The 22,571-nt window shown below is 39.9% G+C and overlaps 1 protein-coding gene across 1 annotated transcript in view; it reads right to left on the bottom strand.

Moving 5' to 3' along the window:
- The window catches only part of lasp1 (LIM and SH3 protein 1), a 154,126-nt gene that overhangs the window by 113,893 nt on the left and 17,662 nt on the right, over positions 1-22,571 (bottom strand). The gene's annotated exons all lie outside the window — the stretch shown is intronic.

Here is a 22,571-nt window from a genome sequence, read left to right as displayed (position 1 = left end):
GATGTTCCCATATATCTGCTGCCCTTGGCCTTCCAGATGGAAGTGGTCACAGGTTTGGAAGGTGCTGTCTAAGGAGCTTTACTGAATTTCTGCAGTGCATCTTGGAAATAGTACATATTGCTGCTGCTGAATGTTGGTGGTAGAAGAACTGAATGACACCACATTTACAGTCTATCAAGTGGACTGCTTTGTCTTGGATGGTGCTAAGCTTCTTGAGTATTGTTGGAGCTGTGCACAAATGAGGAGTATTCCATCACATTCCTGACTTGTGCCTTTATAGATAGTGAACAGGTTGGAGTGTCAGGAGGTGCGTTACTCACTGCAGGATTCTTAGCCTCTGAACTGTTCTTGTAGCTGCTACTTATATGGCTAGTTCAGTTGAGGTTTTGGTGAAGAGTAACCCCCAGGATATTAACAGTGGGTAATTCAGTGATGGTATTGCCATTGAATATCAAAAAGGTAATATAGTTAGTTTCTCTTTTGTTGAAGATGATCATGTCCTGTTACTTGGATGGTACTTTCCACTTGTCAGCCCAAACCGGGACATCATTTAGATCTTGCTTCACTTGGACTTGGACTGTTTCAGTGTCCAACAAGTTACAAATGGTGCTGACCACTGTGCAGTCGTCAGCAAATATCTCCACTTCTGACTTTATGGCAGGAGGAACTTCATTAATGATAACACCCAAAGAGAGCTGGACCTTGAACACAATCTTAAGGAACTCCTGCAGAGATCTCCTGGAGCTGAGTGTATTGACCTTCAGCAACCAACTTCCTTTGTGCCAGGTACAACCTCAGCCAGTATCCTCATTCCCTTTGACTCTAGTTTTGATAGGGCCCCTAGATGCAACACTCAATCAAATGTGACCTTGATGATATTTAGTGCAGTCCTTCCACCTCACCCATCTGTGGATTGGAGCTTTCCTTCGCCAAAGGATATTTGTGAATGATTCAATCACTGCCTTGGACAATCTCAAAAGGATAGGCAGAGCAAAGTCAGGACGAAGGAATATTAAAAAGGGATCATACGTTCCAATCTGGGCTAGTTGGATTGAAAGGCTCATTTGTAACAATTATGCCATATCTGTAGCTATAAGATTTATTCTAAACACCAAGTCTCAGTTGGTTCAAAATCTTCAAAAAGCATTTTTAATGATCATTGTCACCAAAAATGGTCCCTCCCACGTATAATTGGAAATTTCTCATTTCTGCACCCCAAACAGTGAATGACAACATTAGCTACAGGGAGAGAACCATCCAAGACAGAATCTCTGGTTGAGCTGACTCATGGAATTATCACATGACCAGGTTTCCAAACTGTCTATTCCTACTCTAGCCTCACTCATCCGATACATCAACCCTGACAGGGTTCCAAATTCCCCAGGCAATCGGAAATGGATTCATGACAGCCAATAAACATTTACTCCCCAAACCAATTGTCAGTACATTTATATTGAATAATTGAAAAAAAAAGGAGTTCAAGTTCTTTTTTGAGAAACACACAGTCTTTGAAGGCCAAGAAATTTGCCTTTTGGGTCTTCTTGTTTATTGTTTTAAGGCAAATAGCGAGAGTCATTTTTTGTCTTGGAATATGAGCATCACTGGCTTGACCAGCATTTATTAGTCTGAACAGTTAAGGACCAATCACATTGGTGTTGCTCTGGCGTCACACATAGACCTCACCCATAAAAGATGACAAAAACATTGAAACCTAGAAAATGAAAAGAGTAGGCCGTTCAGCCCTTTGAGCCTACCCCACCATTCAACAGGATCAAGGTTCAGCATGAAATGACAAAAGGAGGGAATGAGAAAGGCTATAGACTTAAAACTTGCCCTTAAACATTTAGACTAAAATGTAATGCTGAATTACTAGAAAATAGACAGACAGGGAGAGTAAGGCAATTTAACATTTGTCTTAACATCAGTGAATCTGTGTAAACAGGACACAGAGTGATAAATCCATGGCTGATCCCTTGTGAAATTAATAACAGTGTTTGATTCTGACCTCGAAATAAAACTCGGTATCAACTAACGTCTCTCCCGAATTACTGTCCTTCACTGTTATCTGTCTAGTTAAGAACATGCAGTGCTTTTGTAAACCTGGTGTATAAAGGAAGTCAGTTTGTAACAGTACAGCAGAGTAGCCTGCTAGGGCTCTGGAAGAGCTGATATCCTACTCTCCTGGGTTATTAAAACCCAGTTAGTTTAGCTTATAGGCACCAGTGTTATGTTCTAACAGTTATGCTATTGGTAAATAAAGGGGATGACTAAAATTAAACTAAACTGTCTGTAAGAGGTTTTTTATTCCAGACTACCAAAGAGTACAATCTCTGGGACGAACCGAGAGGCTTACAGGTCGAGCCCACTAGGCATTTTCTGGGCCATCTCAAATCTGTACTTTAACAGGTCGATCATCCAAACTCAGTACCCTCTTCCCAATGCTCCCTGTACCCTTTGACCCTTTAGCCTGATGAATTATATCTGACTCTTCTTGAAAGCATTCAGTGCTTTGGCCTCAATCACATACTGCAACAGAGAATTCCACAGGCTCACCAATCTCTGGGTGAAGAAATTTGTCCTCATCTCAGTCCTAGATGACCCACCCTGTGTCCTGAGACTGTGACTTCTGCTTCTGGATGATGGTAGATGTACTTCCCTAATCGGGCATTCATGAATGAATGAATGAATGAATGGACGACTCAATCCTGAAGAATCCTAAAAGGTTGACAGTTTTCAGCACTCCTCTGCCATGTCCTTGCTCAACACTAACTCCATTACTGATCACTTCCTCACTCTAGCACACATCCCTAGCTCAGGCTATCTCACGCAGTCTGAAAAGAATCAAGTTTGCACAAAATCACTGATTACTTTCCAGAGATGTCCCAAACAATTTCAGAGAGAAATGCAAATGTGATAATACAATGCACGTCTTTCAGACAGAAAGCTGGGAACAGAGAAACTAAGAGTTTTGACTTATGCTTTCTGTTTCTCCTTTCCCTGTAGTTTTGCTCAGTTCAATTAAGATTGATCGTTTATTTGACAAGTTTGGGGTGCTCTCCTTCAAGCTGACATTTTAGTGGGTATTTAATGGTAAAGTTTGATATTGTAAAGACTTTTATGCATACAAACTTTGGAAAATTGATTCCAATGGCAGGCAGTTGATAACCAGAGGATACAGAATAAAACTGTGTCATGATAAGAGACTTTTGTTTTAAAGAAAAAGGCATTTTGAAGATTTAGAAATGCACTATTCAAAAAACGTGATGGAAGCAGATGCAATAATTTTGAGACTGAAATTAGATGCGATTGCTTGTTGTCTAGTCTTACAGAATAAAGTTGAAAAGAGAATGTGTTGAAATTTCTCTCATCAAGACAGGTGCAAGAATACAAAGTTTCAAAGAAAGCAACAGTGTACACTCAGTGAGAAAAGGATACTGTATGTTTGGCAAGTCGACTTGAGAGAGTCATTGCTTTGGAGAATGCACCAGGGAACTACTGTCCCTCAGCTTTTGTTTATTTCTGAAAAATGTGACATGCCCAGAAGTGTTTCTTTTTCTTATAGGGCAAAGGTTCCAAACACGAATGTGTACAGCTAACAAGCATAAATGAGCCATATCCAAATCCCCCCAATTACTTTTTTAATTCACCTAATTTCGAAATCAACCTGATCAGAAATGTTATTACACACCTCTAGAGCAGGTGGGACTTGAACCTGGATTTTTCTGAACAAGGGTAGGGACACTACCACCACACGAGTACCCAAGCCCAATTAACCTTAGTACCGTTCTAAACACACTTTGGATTGTTTTGCAGATCCTATCCAATTGTGGAATTACAGCTAATTGTTCTTTTACAATTTGCAAATGGACCTGCTCAGAGATCTAATTACACACCCATGGAGCAGGTCGGGCTTGAATCTGGGTTTTCTGGCTCAGGAGGTAGGGACACTAACGCTGAGCCACAAGAACCCTTGCAGGCCAGTTGTTAGACATGATGTTTAATTATATTCAGGGAAAGAAAGAAATTACAGGCTATAGGGAAACAGCGAGAAAATAGCACTAATTAGAAAACAGTTTTCTGAAGAATCAATGGTTGAAAAGACTGCCTGTGCTGCTAGGATTCTGATGAGCCAACTCCACAGATACAAGCCCAACCTTTCATTTCAGATCTCTCTCAAGTACTCTCGATTTCCCTTCACATCTCAAGTAAAGTTAAACCACTAACAGTGTGCTCGTGCATCATGGCTAGTAGTTTATATTAAATTAGCATTGTAACTACCACTTCCAGGCGTGGGTCTTTGCACGCAGCAGGAGGTGGTGTAGAAAACCCAATGAGATAACCATCACTGCAGCACGGGATGATCGTTTAAGACCGAAAGGCCTGTTTGCCCAGAAACCAACTACATTTATCACTGCTCCCTATCTAGATGCAATGACTAAACTGGAATCTCAGTTTTACATTGTAAGTAAAGAATAGAAAGAAACAAATGTTTTCAGCTAATAGATCTGTACCAGTGATAATAGACAATAGGTGCAGGAGTTGGCCATTCTGCCCTTCGAGCCTGCACCACCATTCATGATGATCATGGCTGATCATCCTTAATCAGTATCCTGTTCTTGCCTTATCTCCATAACCCTTGATTCTACTATCCTGGAGAGCTCTATCCAACTCTTTCTTAAATGAATCCAGAGACTGGGCCTTCACTGCTGTCTGGGGCAGAGCATTCCACACAGTCACCATTCTCTGGGTGAAGAAGTTTCTCCTCATCTCTGTCCTAAATGGTCTACCCCGTATTTTTAAGCTGTGTCCTCTGGTTCGGCACTCACCCATCAGCAGAAACATGTTTCCTGCTTCCAGAGTATCTAATCCTTTAATAATCTTATATGTCTCACATGGACCCGATCCCATGCTAATACAGTCAATAGTACGTAAATTGAACTTGCATTTGTATAGTAACCTTCAAAATAGTAAAATCCCCTAAAACAATTCACAGGAACATTGTCAAGGGAAGTGTAGCTTAACTGTTACCTTATTCACATAGTTCGTAAAACAAAGTAGGCAGGGAAGGGTCATCGTGGGATGTCAAATCAGAATTTCATATTGTAATGTAAGCACAAGTGCACATATCTGAATTTTCCCTTACGGATTGAAAGAAGTTTGAGAGATTGTTTTATATTCATTCATACAATTTACATGTAAGTTGTATCTTACACCAGTCAGTGCTTCTCAAACCTTTTTCCACTGTGAAGCCATTTAAGAGATTTGAAAATTGTCATAACCTCTCAAGTGAGATTAGAGAGAGCAGGTGCCTATTGGAGTGGGGAGGTTGTGGGGGTGGGGGGTTTACAGCTGTTACAAGTGTGGCACAGCACTACAATGGCTACTGCTTCCTCACCAGTTCCGAAATGCCATCCTACTTTGAATCCATCGAGCAGGGTTTCCCAATGAGGCCAGATCACCATGGTCAAGATTGTGTCTTTGTAGCCCAATACCAAATTCAGTCATAAGCCAACTTGATAAGAAAAAGCAATAACATTGTAATGGTCACTGCAATCTTATTGCTTTATTTTGTCAATTAAGTCAATCCTGTTTTTTCTCCTCATTGAGATACCGCCTGAAGCATCTCAGGCTGAGGTGTTTGCATTTAATCTGTCCCGAAGTTGTGTGCTTTTTAATTTCTGGGTAAAGCTCTTTAACTCCTTATGTACCGTAACACTCCTTTCTTTACATCGGTTGAATCATAGTGCCAGAGATGTACAGCACAGAAACAGACCCTTTGGTCCTTGCCGATCAGATATCCTAAATTAATGTAGTCCCACTTGCCAGCACATGGCCCAAATCAGTCTAAATCCTTCTTATTCATATACCCTTCCAGATGTTTTTGTAATTGTACCAGCCTCCAATACTTCCTCTGGCAGCTCACTCCACGAACACACCACCCTCTGCATGAAAAAGTTATAGCTCTCTAGTGCAGTGTGTAACAACCACCTCCATATCAAAATGCATGCTCTACAGTAGGTGGATGAGTGAGTCAGTCAACCAGTTCTCGAATCTTACTGAAACAAAAAGCTCATACCCACCCAAAGCTTGTTAGTTCAATATTCCACCTCCCATGTAAGGAGAAGGGGAGATTCTAGAACCTATTAAGCCCATCTCATAGCCTGGCAGCCATCTCCCTCAGAAGACTGGCCTTTTATGTGAAGATCCAGTGCAGGACTGGCAGCACCTGTTCAGCTTTCTACAAACTAAACCAAATGAGTGCTTGACAACAAAGCCTATGCAAGTCAGTACAAGACTACACAGAGTAGCTGTAAATCACCACACATCTGTAGTAAGACTTTGAGTGTGTACCAGTGACACACAAGAGCAACAGAGAAATTCCTCCAGCATCTTCCAGGTTCAACCTAAGGTCTGTCAAACACTCCTGAAGGCAGCTCCAAAAAGTGAGGCAAACATTGGTCAAAAAATGATCAATGACAGGCAGTCCCCAGATTACAAATGGGTAACATTCTTGAGTGCATTTGTTAGTCTATTTGTACAACACAATATAACATTAAATAGCCCTTTCATGAGGACAAGCAAACATTCATGTATCAGATCCTTAAAATTAATATGGGATCTTGTTCCAAAGTATGCACATTCATAGGACATATTTTCACAAATAAGGGACCGTGCTTACAATGGGCTGGAAACATATCAGCCAACCCATCAGACACCTCTTCCCTGCCTGGTCCTGTTTTCTCAAATGGTCAATGTTTTTGGGAGGGCAAGTATGACGCTGTCCTTCACGTATGACAGCATTGACAGTAACAACTGGGAGGAGTTCGCTACCAATTAATTAAGAACGAACCAACTTGCCCACCAAAATGCATCGCACCTCAGGTTCAAACACTTTGATGATGGGGTAGAATGCAGAGTAAATAAGTAAAAAGGAAACAAATCCTGCACTCCAAGTCCCATCACCTCATGGGACATTCTGCCCTCAGGTGCCCAAAGTCTGTGTAATCAAGAATTAGATATTTAGGAACACCACAGCAAGGTATTCATGGATCCACAGTGGACTATACCTCCTGATTGAGGGACACCAAATCAACAGATGACAAGTCTACCAAGTCCTATGATCAGAATGGACGTAAAATAAACAGCTCCTTGATCCACAAAACCAGAAACAACAAACCCAGAAGTGTGGAATTCTGTCTAATAACTGTAACAAATTGAAGGTCAGAAGCAAAGAGAAAAAAAAACAACAGGAAGAAACTAGGTCAGTAGCAGAAAAATGCAAAGAATGTTTGCCTGTCGGTGGAGGTGCAGAGGGAGGAGCCTAGTAACAAATGAATGGGACAGGGAAGGAATGCTGAGGAGTGGGAAAGGACACAAATGAAGTCTGTTCTTGGTGTAAGTTTGAAGCTGTGGTTGTATTATCAGACAGTTCTATATGAAACCAGTTTTTCCCCTGGACAGGATCCAACTAGCAAGGCATTAACTAAATCCCCTATCTAACAGATTAAGCTCGGTTCTTTGCTTGGGGTTCATAGTCTATTTCCTGTAGGATTACAGCAGCTTGGTTGTTATCTGCCCCATCCCATTTACCTTTGAATTACATTTACTGAAAAATTAAAATGGCATGGTATGTAGCCAGCTTAAAACCCGTGCAGATACAACCTAAACACTGTTCTTTCCAACAGAAACAGCTTCAAATTTAGGCCGCCTTAAATCAGAATAGACTTAGACGCTAGGGAGAAGAATAGGTTGCACTACAATGACCCAAGTTGACAATTTCATCAGAACAGACCGCAGAACACTGCTACAAATCGCATTGGTCTCTACCTAAGGAGTACTTAACTTTAAAATGCGTGTCTGAAAATGGAAAGTCTCCCATTCCCAAACACTACCTCAAACATCACTGAGCACAGAAAGAGAGGTACATATATATGGACCATGAAGCATAAGACCAAAAATGTTGGCCATTCAGCCCATCAAATCTGCTCAACTGTTCAGTGAGACCATGGCTGCTCTAATAACCTTCAATTCCACTTCCCTGCCTTATCCCATAACTCTATGATTCCCCCACAGATAAAATACCTGTCTATACCAGCTGTGAATGTACTTAATAACCCATGGTCGAGATAAGGACCCCACTGACATGACTGAAAACAAAGACAATATAAAGGTGACAGAATAAGATACAAACCAGACCAGGGCTTCCCAAAATGGGGTTGCAAGCGTGACTCATGGGGATTGAGAGATTAAGGCAGTAATCGGCCAGCATGGAGCTGCAGAGTTAGAACAGCCGTACTCCTGCTCTATAACAGGCCCTCACTCTCTCAGTTCTCACTGAAGGATTATGAACCCTTTTAAACCTCAAAACAGGGTCACAGTGGGGAAGAGGTTTAGTAAGCGCTGAACCAAGCCATTAAAGAACCAAGGGCAGAAATACTGACAAGAAACCACAATATGCAGTTCTAACATGCAAAAATTCAGTGAGGTAAAGCAAGATGGTGTGACTGGTTGAACGGTTCTGGTCATGAACTGGTACAGAACAAAAGCCAAATGGCTTCCATCATAACCATCTACAACTCAACGGGTCAGGTAACAAACTCTCAACAATATAAATTACCAGAAGTAAGTATCTCGAGTGTTAAGGTCAATATTTGGTTATGGCAAATAGTTTTTTTTTAAATATCAATGTCAGTAATTCCAATTTGTATGAATTTGGTTATTGCTAATCGATCTTTGGGTTGTAGTGACGTGAACCTAGCCAGAACCCATAGACAGCAACAAATAGAACAGGAAAGAAAAAAATCTTTAAAAATAAATTTGCATAAACACAGTGCCATCATTGGGTTTCATAAGCATATGGAACACAATGTACAAGAGGCAATTCAACATTGAGCTCTCTATAATTCACTAGTAAATGTTTAGCTAAATAGTTATCTTTTACACAGTAGATCAAAAAAAAGAGACTAATGGTTATTATCACGGTCCTGTTTGCACGAGCTTGCTACGAGCATTTGGTTGCCATATTTTCTGTACTACAACAGTGACTACATTACTTCACTGGCTGCAAATCACTCTGGGATATCCTGAGGTTGTGAAAGCAGTAAATAAGTGCAGGTCAGTATTCTTTTAATTCTGTCTTGCATTTGCATTTTTAAAACGAGGTCGAGAGTGCGGTGCTGGAAAAGCACAGCAGGTCAGGCAGCATCCGAGGAGTAGGAAAATCAACGTTTCAGGCAAAAGCCCTTTATCAAGTTCGATTCTCCTGCTCCTCGGATGCTGGCTGATCTGCTGTTCTTTTCCAGCACCACACTCTCTACTCTAATCTCCAGCATCTACAGTACTCACTTTGGCCAAAATAAAACCAGGTGTCAACTGTGCTTTAGTTGATAGCACACTTAGTCAGAAGGTTATGGATTCCAAACCCATTTTTGGGACACTCTCAATACAGTATTAAGGGAGTGCTTTACTGTCAGAGATGCTGCCGAGCAGATGCCATTTTAAACTAAGTTCCCGTCTTCCATTGATAAACATTAAAATAAATGGGCAACAACAGTGCCGTATTTCAAAAAGGTCAGCTTCCCATTCAATATTCCTCTCTTGAGTGACAGCACTAAAACAGGTCATCATCATATTACTTACGGGACCTGGCCACACACAGCCTGAGTCTGAGTCTGAGTCTCTCTCCCATACACCACAACAAGAGACAGAGAGAGAGAGAGACCTGCAGGATTCTGGAAGTTTCCATTGCAATTACACTGGTCATATTCATATCAGAAATTCAGGACTTCAGTTATGTGCAAAAGCAGGGATGAGTTGCAATCTTACAGAGAGCAGAAAACATTAAGAGGGAGATTGATTCAAGCTGTTCAACGAGAGAGAGAGAGAGATTGATCAAGAAGATAGGGCTAGCAGAAAATAATAGGTTAAATACAAATTTTGATTTTAACATGGTGTTAACATTTGTACGAAATCCAAGCCAATTTATTAGCATGGTAATTTTACTTTTTTCTTTTCCTTCGAGACACCAGCCAAGCTCATATGTTAAATAAAGTGAATACTGTTGGCATCAAAGTGGAGAGAGAGTTTCCCAGCTGACTACAGCAATAAACATCCAAAGAAACAAACAGAACCTTTCATATAAGCCCTACAAACAGAGTGCTGTTAATAAAAGGCAATATCACACCAGCCAAAAACAATATAATGCACCAGCAAACTCCACCTCAGCTTACTTTCGGTGACTGAAGCAACATTCACCTTCCATGGAGATTCAGCAAAGATGCATTTAAGAGGATGTTCAGTAATATTTTGATGAAGGAGTAGAGAATACAATATCAATACGATGAGATAAAGTGGGATGGGAAGAGACACCTGCAGAGCATAATCATCATCATGGTCTCATAAGTCTGAATGATATGAATCTATGTTTTAAATCCTATATAATATTAACCCATGATCTTGCATTGAATAAAATTCTCAATTACAGCTTTCAAGTCAAATCTCAAAAGAAACAACAGGGAACAAATGTTTTTTGCTGCCAAGAGCCAAAGATCTTGGACTCCGCTAGTAATGAGTCAATATAATAGAGAGCAAATGGGGACAAAGACACTCAGGGAAAGTAAACCATGAACTGAAAGACAATATTGCATAATGTCCCCACAAAACAAAAACACAAAGGGCAAGTTCTAAAGAAATTTAAAATGTCAATACTTATTGGTCACCACATTCAGAGCAGTGTTCATCAGAGTCAAGGGTCACATAGAACCAATAAGAGGGCATTTCTGATTTCTGGGAATTAAAATGGCAAGTGAAAATGTTCATTTTATTCATGATGTTTTGCAATGGCCCTAGTGGATTGTTTCTCATATCTTGTGATGAAAAGATGGTGTTCAAATTCTGTCAACACTTCTACATTTATATACCACTTTCAACATCCCCAAGTTGTTTCACAGAAGCATTTCAATTTAACGGAGATCGAGAACAACATACAATAATGTTAAGACAAATCAATCAAAAGAGGTGACGTGAAGACCCATCTTAAAAAGGAAGAGAAGCAGAGAGTTCTGGGACAGATTCTAGGCAAATAAAAACATCAATGATGCTCCAGAGACAACAGTTAGACAGGAGGATGTTTGTAAGGCTGGAGGAGAATAAAAAAAAGAGATAGGAAGGGCTTTTGTGTTACAGTGGTAATGTCCCAACCTCTAAACTAGGAGACTCAAGTTCAAGTCTCATCTGCTTCAAAAAGGTGTACAACATCTCTGAAGAGGTTGATTAGAAAATATAATTAAGGAGGTAGGGATGGTACAGGCAATGGGAGGGATTTGAAATCAAGAGTAAGAGTTTTAAAATCATGGGGTAGCTTGACCAAGAACCATCATAGTCTCCAAAAAAACTGGACTCTTTTTTTGATCCACTCACCCTATCCCAAGTTAGCAAGCACAACTAAATTAGACGTATAGACGTGGTGGGAGATTGAGAAAAGATAATGTGCTAGTAAGATAAGGGTTGTATTTAGCCCACTCACCAATGATGTCCAGTCACTAAACAGCCAATAATATCCCCAAATTTAAATAATGGATTCACTAAGGCCGCTGATGAAAAAGACTTATTGGTCATGTGATAATGAGTTGCCAAGGTGGTCAAAATTATCTTCTTACATAGTTAGAAGGATGAAGAGATAGTTCCTCTCAATAAGCAACCTCTTTTCTTCTTTCGGTCTGCCAATCCCACCACTCCCACCTTTAGCTACCAGGAAAATCCCATTCTGAAAGCTTTAAGTCAATGTACTCAGCTCCCAGAGCCTGGACAAACCAGTTTTATTTGGTTAGAAAGAGAAGAAACGTCCAAGGTTTAACCTTAGACTGATAAGTGACAGTAATCATATCTCCAGCAAAAGATGATGTATATAACCTCCCCTCCTGACATTCAATGGCATTGCCATCAGAACATTTCCCAGGGTGACCACAGACAAGTTCACAAATTGAAGTATTTAGATGTTTAGCTAAAGCAGGAGGTTAGAGGTCAAGTGTTCTGTGAAGTGACTCCTCAAAGCATACCCAATATTTACATGGCACAAGTCAGGAGTGTGATGGAATACTTTCCACTTGCCTGGATGGGTGGAGTCCAGAAGCTCACCACTATCCAAGACAAAGCAGTCCACTTGATTATCCTTACATCCAATAATTTAAACATTCACACCCTCCACCAGTAACAAGTGCATGGCATCTACAAGATGCACTGCAACAACAGATCAAGGTTCCTTCCACAGCACCTACAAAAACTTGTGACTTCTACTACCTAAAGGCAATTCTTCAAGTCAACACCATCCTGACTTGGATATATCAGAGTTCCTTCACCTTTTCAGTATTAAAATCTTGCAACTCCCTTTTTAACAGCACCCTGATTGCATCTGAACAACTTGAACTGCAACAGTTCAAGGTGACTGTTCACCAGGGCATTTGAGGTGAGCGATAAATACTGGCCATCCAGCGACACCCACATACCATGAAAAATGAAGTAATGAATAAATTAATTAATGAGTCAATATATTTTTAAAAGTTCCCACACACAGCTGCAAGCTTGTGATCTCTCGTGATATCATTGAGGAATAAATATCCTCAGGACTATGTGTTTACTCCCCTTACTTGCTTTGAAATAGTGCAGGCACTTGAGGGAACAAACTGGACCTTGTTTTAGCATTTCATCTGAAAGACAGTGCCTCAGACGGCAGTACTTAATAAACCTTAGTTTTGTACTCAGGTCTTGAAGTGGTCTTGAACCCACAATCTTCTGCTTCAGAAGTAAGCATTTCTATTTTTAGAAATTGGAAAGGCAAGTCATCATCATTGATGACAGCATCCCTTTTGAAATCAGCGTTGATTAGACATTTCAATAGATCAGAACTAATACTCTTATGAGCAACCAAAAATTTCCATTCAAACTGATTAGTTTAATTTCTTACAAAAAGGTTATTTGAGATAAATCCAGTATGTACAATTATTGCATTCAAATTGCTTAAAACAACAAAATTGTCTCAGTAATGCCAAAGGGAGCATGTGAAAGTAGCAATTAATTGGGAGTGGAATGATTGTGTGGGAGAAATGCTAATGCATAATAACAATTCAAAACTGTTTTAGGTCTCTTTTACATCAGCTCTTAGACAGCTTGAAGTAGGTTTGAATCTTTAGGAAAAGATAAATTACAGTTCTGGACAAAATACATGATGGAGAGATTTCAGTTAAAACATACTATAAAGTGGGATAATTGAAAATATCACACATACTCCAGTTGTATGGGAGTAGATAAATGAACAATTACAACCACCAGCTTGTGAGCACTTTAAAAAGGTGGTATGTTCACTACATATACTGTATAATGTCTAGTGTAATGACTGCCCAGCTGGTCTGACTGATCTCATGAAAACTTCTCCTGAAGGCGCTGGCTCTTGCCAGAGTGACTCCACATGGAAACCAGGTATTTTCTTGTACATCACATTGAAACAGGATTCGGGCATCTCGCTCCCTTGAACCTCTTCCACCATTGCTTCGTTAACCTAACTTAGGTACACCTGGCTTTGTCACCTATCCCTTAATGTCCTTGATTAATAAAAAAAAATCCGACAATCTCAGGTTTTAAGTTAATAGCTGATCAAGTATCAGCAGAGAACGTTCCAAACATTTTCTAACTTTAATTACCCACTTTTCATCAACAAGCAGAAACAAAGTGGGTGGGCAGACTAAAGACCTCGATAGCCAAAAATGAGCTGATCCTCCCAGACGCTTACACAGAATACAAACTGTATTTAGACAATGCCAAGGCACTTCACAGGAGCATAGGAACAAAATATGACACTGAACGACATAAGGAGATTATGGGAGATGGGCAAAACCTTGGTCAAGGAGGCAGTTTTAAGGAGCACCTTAAAAAAAAGAGAGCAATATAGTCAGGCAGTTGAACGTATCAACATCAATGTGGCAGCAATAAAAACCAGGGACGCTCAAGAGACAACAATTAGATAGGTGGATGTTTGCAAGGCTTGAGGAGATTAAAGGGGTAGGAAGGGCTCTTGTGGTGTGATGTAGTTAGGTTTAGCTAGAATCTTACACAACTTGGGGACTATTGTTAAGTATAGCCAAACATGGATAGATTAAATTTTTTTTTAAGAAAAGGGTTAATAAGATTTGGGCATTGCTGACAAGGCCAGTGTTTATTGGCTTCAGGAAGGTGAAGGTGATCTGCCATCTTGAAGAGTTGAGGTCCACGGGGTACAGGTACACCTACAGTGCTGAAAAACAAACAGGTTCCAGGATTTTGACTCAGTAACACTGAAGGCATGAATATAGAGTTCCAACTTGGGATTGTGTAGCTTGCAAGTTAACTCGTAGGTTTTGATATTCTCTTACATCTGCCACCCTTTTTGTTTAGATCGCAGGCGTTATGGACACTAGAAGGACAGGACAGCAGATGCACATTTAGCCAGGACTTAGCGAACAAACCATCAAAACCAGAGTATTGTGAACCCCGCTTACAGAGGCAGAAATGTGTGGAAACTCGGTCTTTGAGTTTATTTCAAGCAATGGTTGATAAACTTTTGATTATTGATGGCATTAAGAGTTATGGGGATAGTGTGGGTAAAAGGCATCGAAGCATTCAGTCAACCACGATCGGATTAAAACAGCAGAGCAGACTCCAAGGGCTGAATAGCCGACTCCTGTACCTATGAGATGAATTGCTTTATTGTTACTGCTGTATTGATGACAGAATATTCCACAACTCATCTTACTAATGGCTCTAGTTCACCCTGTTGTCACTGGAGGCATGTCAACAAACCCAGTGCATGGAGATGCCAGTGTTGCTCTAGGGTGGACAAAGTTAAAAATCACACAACACCTGGTTATAATCCAATAAGTTTATTTGGAAGTACAAGCTTTCACAGCGCTGCTCCTTCGCCAGCTACCTGACAAGGAAGCAGCGCTCCGAAAGTTAGTGCTTCCAAATAAATCTGTCGGACTATAACCTGGTGTTGTGTGATTTTTAACTTTAACAAATCCACTGTCATTTCTCTTAGAACAATAAGAGCGTGATGGGATGATCAGAGGGGAAACAAAAACAACATTCTGCAATTCTACATTTTCTCACCCACCCGTTTTATATTAACATGTAAATGACAAAACCAAATTTCACTGACTATCCAAATAACACAATCCTCGCATCTGAGAAATAACTCAGGTGGGTTCAGATAGAAGGTATGCACAAACTTCCAACCAGCCTCTCCGGAAAGAGGGAAGATCTAATTTACCACGTATATTCACAGCAAAAAAAACCCACAGAAAATACAGACATTGGAATTTTAAAGTGGCAAGCCAACAGGAAATGTTAGCAAACCCAAGGGTTTAAATCCATTAAAAAAGTACAGATTGCCAAGTGTACATAGCATGAAAAATTTCCCTTCTTTTCTTCCATCACATTACACTGGACATCATTTCAAAATCAGTGTCAGTAATATATTTTGGAAAATAGCAACAGTTCCCTTCCCACTCAACAATGTTGGCAATAATTGGGTTCATATTGTGCATTCTTAACAGCATAAAAAATTAAAGTTGATAAAATAAAACTAAAACAAAATAACAATACTGAAAATTCTGAGAAGGGAATAACCTTTAAAATGGTCATTGGATAAACATATGGATGAAAATGGAAGAGTGTAGGGTTTATAGGCTTCAGATTAATTTCACAGATCGGCGCAATATTGAGGGCCAAAGGGCCCATACTATAATGTTCTATATTCTATACATTCTTTCAGTTATAACCCTTCATCAGAACATGGAAACAAATTGCTTTGGATCAATAGGCAGTTTCCAAAACATTAATCCATGTTTTCTCCTCCTGGGATGACATGGATACCAGATAACTCTTGTCGTTGTATTTAATTATTAAAACAGCAGTGAGACTTGTCCAGAATTCAATTCAAATACATTCCCATATAGAAAAAGAACTTCACAAAGCTTGGTGATTGGAAGTGAAAACATCCTAACTATGAATAGACAGAATGGTTAGCACAGAACCAGCTTTGTGGCTGCCAAATGCTATCAGTCCGTGCACTTAAATGTTTTTTAAAAAGGAATATTCCAGCCCTATCCCAACCTCGTCTGTGAATATTTACTTTCTATTACTATTGCAAGACTATTACCCTTATAGACCACTGAGATTGGGGAAATGAATCCTTCTTGGAGCTATCATATAAAAGTATGAATTCAGGATCTCAGTAATTTGCACCTGTATGAGGCTTCTGATCTGAAGCAATCTTGGATTTCTAATTAGGTTGTATGACCAATGAATCGAGTGGCCTGAAATAGAAAGCCCTTTCCAAGCCCCAGGTCCAAAACTCCAAACAGAACAAAATCAGCAGGTTGTACAAATACAAGGTGACTGATAGCCTGGGCATCACATGCCAGATTGCAAGGGTGTTGGCTACAAATTAGATCACCCTTGTTTAATATTCCAGGGGAGGTACAACCTTCTAAGAATGTTCAGATACCACAAATAAAGTCAAATCCAAACAACACAACATTCCTTCCCATTCCAAGGTTACACAACAAACAGAAAGCTTGGGAAAGTGTGCTGAGCCCACCACTTTTCAGTGGTGCCACAAGTTAATGATTTAATCAAAGTACACAAAAATACCCAATTTACCTGTCTCACAGAATTTAAAAGATACTTAAAAGGGACCATTGTTTATGATGAATAAGTTTAGCCACAGGTTAAACTACTCATTTACAACTATCAGCTAAATCTCAAACCCTACACACAAGCAAATAGGCACAAAAAAATATAAAATTAATGCTATGGATGGAGGGAATAAAAACTGAGAAAGAAAAATAATTAACATTTTCCCAATTTGTGGGACGGCACAGTGGCTTAGTGGTTAGCACTGCTGTCTCACAGCACCAAGGACCCCGAATCGATTCCCATCTCGGGTGACTGTCTGTGTGGAGTTTGCACATTCTCCCCGTGTCTGTATGAGTTTCCTCTGGGTGCTCTGGTTTCCTCCTGCAATCCAAAGATGTGCAGGTCAGGTGAATTGGCCATGCTAAACCGCCAAGTCAGGGGTAGGGGAATGGGTCTGGGTGGGTTAATCTTCGGAGATTCAGTGTTAGGCCAAAGAGTCTGTTTTCATACTGTAGGGAGTCTAATCTAATTACACTTGAAGATACAAATAATTAGTGTTTGGTAATGACCTTTTTTTAAAAAATTTACTTTGTTTTATATTGTGAATTAAGTTGTAAAAGATTGTTTTGAAACTATGGAAAGAATTGCTGTACTTTTGAGAACAAGTTACTGGAACTCATTGCAAATTGTGCTTACACTGTCGCTTTAGAAGCTGTGGGTGAGGGTAAAATAAGTGTGCGAGCATGTGTTCATGTATGTACACAGAGCAAGATTTGGCCAGAAGAGTGGTAATTAGTTTGTGCAATTGTGACCAGTGTGGATGCCAGAGGGCAGCAGCCAGATTGGCTTCTGGGCAGATGAACAGCTTAGATGTTTATAATAGAGGGCAAGAAGGTTTCAGACAGTTGGAAGAGCAGATTCAGACTCCATCTCTGTGCTGTAAATTTTAGTGAATCTTTAAGCAATTATTTTCTTCCACCAGTAGATGTGACCTGTACCCTTTAGCTGGTAACTAAAGAGATTTTGAAATTAGTGTACCAATCACCCTGTGCCTCCTAAGAAGTAGTGAAAGGACCTAAGGACAAGTGAAAAACAGAAGGGCTTGGGGCTATGAAAGAAACATCTCATCATGCCCTGTAGGCTGGCGCTAATTAATTATGCTTCCCCAATTTTCTTTCCCTTCATCCTTTGTTTTGTTTGTTAGCGCAGTGGTTTAAAAGAGGGTTAAGAGTATTGGTTAATGGTTCACAGTTGTTTACCTGTGGCTAGAACTTATTTATTTGGGCTAAAAGTGCTTCTTAACTACATTTTATTTATTTTCTAGTCAAATCAATCTGCTCAGACATGATTACCCTTCAGCAGAGCTGGTGGGATTTGAATGCTGGCCTCCTGTTCCAAAAGGAAGGACACTGCACTGCACCACAAGAATCCCATGTTGTTTTTATTCAAGTAGTAACCATGGCATACATATTCATGACAATTGGCAATAGCATTATTGGGAAATAGACATCATTTCATTTATAAAAGAAGTAGGGTTATAGTCTCAACTGCATTGCCTGAAAGAACATTGGAAGCCAATTCAATAGTAGCTTTTAAAAAAGCATATTTGATACATGCTCAGAAACAAAATTATTCTCGGACTATCAGAGAAGAAAGGCAAGTGGGATGAACAGGATAGCTCTTAGTGAGCTGGCAGAGACATGATGGATCAAAGTAACTTATAATGCTAAGATGACATCCTTTTGGGTCAAGATGTAACATAATAATATTTTAATCATTCCAAAGCTTATTATACAGAATAAAATTAATGATAGCCATTAGTATAAATTATCACTTGCAGGTTGACCAATGACTTAAGAAGTCAGCGTTTGCAGTATGCAGTTGAAAACCACTAGCTCCCTGTTCCAACGCTTCCCCAAGTGGTCCTACTGCTGATACACATTTCAAAAAGTCAGAATTTGAGGTACAAGAGTTTAAAACCTACAGCTCCGCCTCACGCCATCTGACTGCCAATGTACATCGATCACCATACATCTCCACCTTAGCAGTCTCCAGGTTAATTGGCTTCTAATCAAGGAACAATTAGCTTGAACTAACAGGTCACTGAATTGGTTTTGTAGATCTAATGCTACCTGGATTAGGAGTCAGTGGCATTCAACTAATATCAAAGCTCACCATAAAGATCAAAGTACAACAAAACTCAAAGAGTTGCTTGCTCTCCAAACTTAGTCATAAAAATTGCAATTCCCAGAGATCTCTCACGTCAACATTGGATATTCTCTGGAATTAGACACTTCAAAAGGTTATGAAAAAAAACTTGAAAATAATTACTAATAAATTCAAACAGCCAAACCTGCCTTCTCCTGACTGAACAACACAAGAACATAATAGAATAAAAAGGTTGTCAACTTTGTCAAAGGTTCCAGGAATTAGGATTATTCTCCTGGACACTGCTATTGACATTTAGGAGAAAATTCACAATGGCATTTAAAGTGTGTAGCGTAATTAAAGGAATATTTAATGCATTGCAAAAAAAACTGTTGGAAACTTGTCCTAATGCCACTGGTGAGTTGGGTGACAAAACTGCTAATGAATGACAGTGCTCTGCTGTTCCGAGTGCTTGAATTGATTCAGTAACCCAGACACTGAAATAAGCAAAAAACCAGAAGAACTGCAGATAATGTAAATCAGAAACAAAAACAGAGATTGCTGAAATAAACACTTGCGCTCAGCCAATTTAAACTTCCTGCAAGTAAAGAGGGAAGGCAGATTTTTGAGAGAATTTTGTAACTCTGAGATAAACACTCCAGCAGAGTGGACGGAACTGGAGAGCAACAGTTTCTCCATGGGGAGCGAATGAGGTATTTTTCTCAAGACACCATTGTGCAGAAACTTTAGTGTATAATTTCCACCATCAAGAAAACATGCATGTGACTGGTCAAATATTAACAAGCCATGCCTGATAAAGGCAATACTTATGTCAAAAAAAGTGAAGTGAAGTGTGGGGAGTAAGGAGAGAAGTGGAGGACTAAATCAAAATAGAGTTGGAGGGGGAAATACAGCACCCCATTCCCCGTGGAACCCACCTCTTCCTAAAGGCATCGAGAGCATCGGTATACACCTTGTATTCCCTCTCCAATGACACATAGCCGAATCAGGTATTATCATAGAATCCTACAAAATAGAAGCAGGCCATTCAGCCCATCAAGTCCACACTGATCCTCCGAAGAGCATCCCACCCAGACCCAGCCCCAACTCTAACCCTGTAACCGCACATTCCTCATGGTCAATCCACCTAATCTGCACAACTTGGACTGAGGGAGGAAACCGGATCACCTGGAGGAAACCCACGCAGACACTGGGAGAATGTGCAAATCCCAAACGGTTGCCCAAGACTGGAATTGAACCTGGGTCCCTGGAACTGAGAGGCAGCAATGCTAGCCACTGCGCCACCATGCCACCCCTGTGGAGAAATGCAAGGACAGTTGTGTGGCTCATTGGTAAGTAAACCATTTAATGCAATATTGAACAAGACAAACCATTTCAATTGTGCAACAGCCACAGCTCGTCTGGTATTCGTCTCACTTCTGAGTTGAAATTCAAGTGAGGTTTTAAATTCATAAGGGAGTGGGGGCTTCATAAAGCAAAAGGGATATGGCAGCATTACAGAGGAACTATTTTAATTATGATACCCAAGTGAGATAGAACGGGACAAAGCATACAAGCATAAAAACAGGGTTAAAGGCAGAATTAAAGTAAACAACAAACTGAATGTGTTTTTGTGTAAATGTATGATGTATTGGACAAATACAAATGAATTAACAACACGAATAGAGGTAAATGGGTATGATCTTACAGCCATTTTGAGTTCAAGGAGATCGCAGTTGGAAACTGAGGGTTTGCGTGAGTATTTGAAAGAAAAACAGGAATGGAAGGGTGGTGAGGTAGCGTTGTAAGTACAAGTTGGAATACATACAATAGCAAGAAATCATTTAACATTGGATGGTATAGTGAAATAACAAGAGGAAATTCAAAATTGTTGGGAGGCAATGGTCCCCAACAGTCACTGATTTGTAGAAAATAAATAAGATAATGAGGGCATATGAAAAAGACAGTACATTAAACATGGGTGATTTTAATCTTCATGTAGATTTGGAAAATCAAATTAGTAAAGGTAACCACAGGGAAAAACTCACAGAAGGTTTTCCTAGAACAATATCAGAGAATACTGGAGAAACTCAGCAGGTCTGACAGCATCTGTACTGAGAGAATCAGAGTCAACTGTTCTGAAGACGACACATACTGGGCTCAAGTTACTAACTCTTTTGTTCTTTCTCTCTTTCTTCTCACAGATGTTGCCAGACCTGTGAGTTTCTCCAGCATACTCTGTTCATGTTTCAAATTTCCAGCATCTGCAGTATTTTACTTTTATTCCAGAACCATATATTGTATGCACACCCAAGGATTGGGCTAGTCCGGATCTGGTAATGTGTAATTCAGACAGATTTAACAAATGATCTTGGAGTAAAAGATCCCCTATGAAACAGTCAGGTAGAATTAAGCATTCAACTTGAGAGAGAGCGAGAGCGCGAGAGCGCGCCTTGGGGTCAGAAACAGCTGCGCTGAACCTCAATAGGGTAATGACATTCTGAGATGAGGGTATCAGCTGGAGGAGACTGGAAAAGGAATTTAGATGGTTTAGAAACAATGAATGATGTTTAGGAAAATAGTTAAATGACTCACATTGAGGAAGGAGGATTTGTGGAAGAGAATAAAATTGGCCACAATTAAAACAAGTTAAAGATAGTATAGGGTTTTTTTTGGGTCAGTTTAATAATGTTGGCAAAGTTGAATGGTAAGCCAGAGGATTAAGAAAGTTTTAAAAGCCAAAAGGTGAAAAGAATAGTGAAGGGAGGAAAATAAACTATGAAGGCAGACAAGAAGTAATATCAAAACAGACAGCAAGAGCTTCTTATATATATGAAAAGGAAGACAAAAGTCAAATTGAACATCGATCTCAGAGAATGGGGCTGGGGAAGTAATAGTAGGGAATCAGGAAATGGCAGAGGAGTTGAATAAATACTTAAGTCTTCACTGCACAAAGGACACCAAATATGCTGAATAATACAAACACAGTAACTATTTCTAGAGAAAGAGTACTAAGGAAACTAATGGGATTAAGGCTAATAGGTCCCCTGGTGGGCTGCATCCTAGCATTTTAAAAGGTGGTTGTGACAGGAATAGTGGATGCACTGAATGTAACTCCCAAGAGTGTTTAGATTCTGGAGAACTACCCATATTCAAAAAAGGGTAGGACACAAAAACAAGTAACTGTAGACCATTAGCTTAACATCTGTCACTTGGAAAACATTTGAGTTCATTCTAAAGGATGCAATAAGAGCATTTAGAAATATTTAACGTAACAAGTTTTGAGAAGATTTGTAGCTCAGTTTGAGGTTCAGGATATAGGTTTGATCACTGAGCTGGAAGGTTTGTTTTCAGATATTTCATCACTATATTAGGTAACATCATCAGTAAGCCTCCAGATGAAGCACTGGTGGCATGGCCCACTTTCTATTTATGTGTTTAGGTTTCCTTGGGTTGTTGATGTCATTTTGTGTGGTGATGTCATTTCCTGTGGTGACATCATGTCTTGTTCTTTTTCTCAGGGTGTGGTAAATGGGATCCAAGTCAATGTGTCAATCCAACACCCCCCCCCCCCCCTCAAGAAAAAGAACAGGAAATAACATCACCAACCTAAGGAAACCTAAACACATAAATAGAAAGGGGGTCATGCCACCAGTGCTTCAACCGGAGGCTTACTGATGATGTTACCTAGTACGGTGACAAAATGTCTGAAAACGAACCTTCCAGCTCAGTGATCAAACCTATATCCAAAATAT

The sequence above is a fragment of the Chiloscyllium plagiosum genome, unplaced genomic scaffold (assembly GCF_037043375.1).
Source record: "Chiloscyllium plagiosum isolate Xiang-an unplaced genomic scaffold, Cpla_swu_hap1 HiC_scaffold_32, whole genome shotgun sequence".
NCBI lineage: Eukaryota > Metazoa > Chordata > Chondrichthyes > Orectolobiformes > Hemiscylliidae > Chiloscyllium > Chiloscyllium plagiosum.
This window is presented reverse-complemented; position numbering and strand designations above follow the sequence as displayed.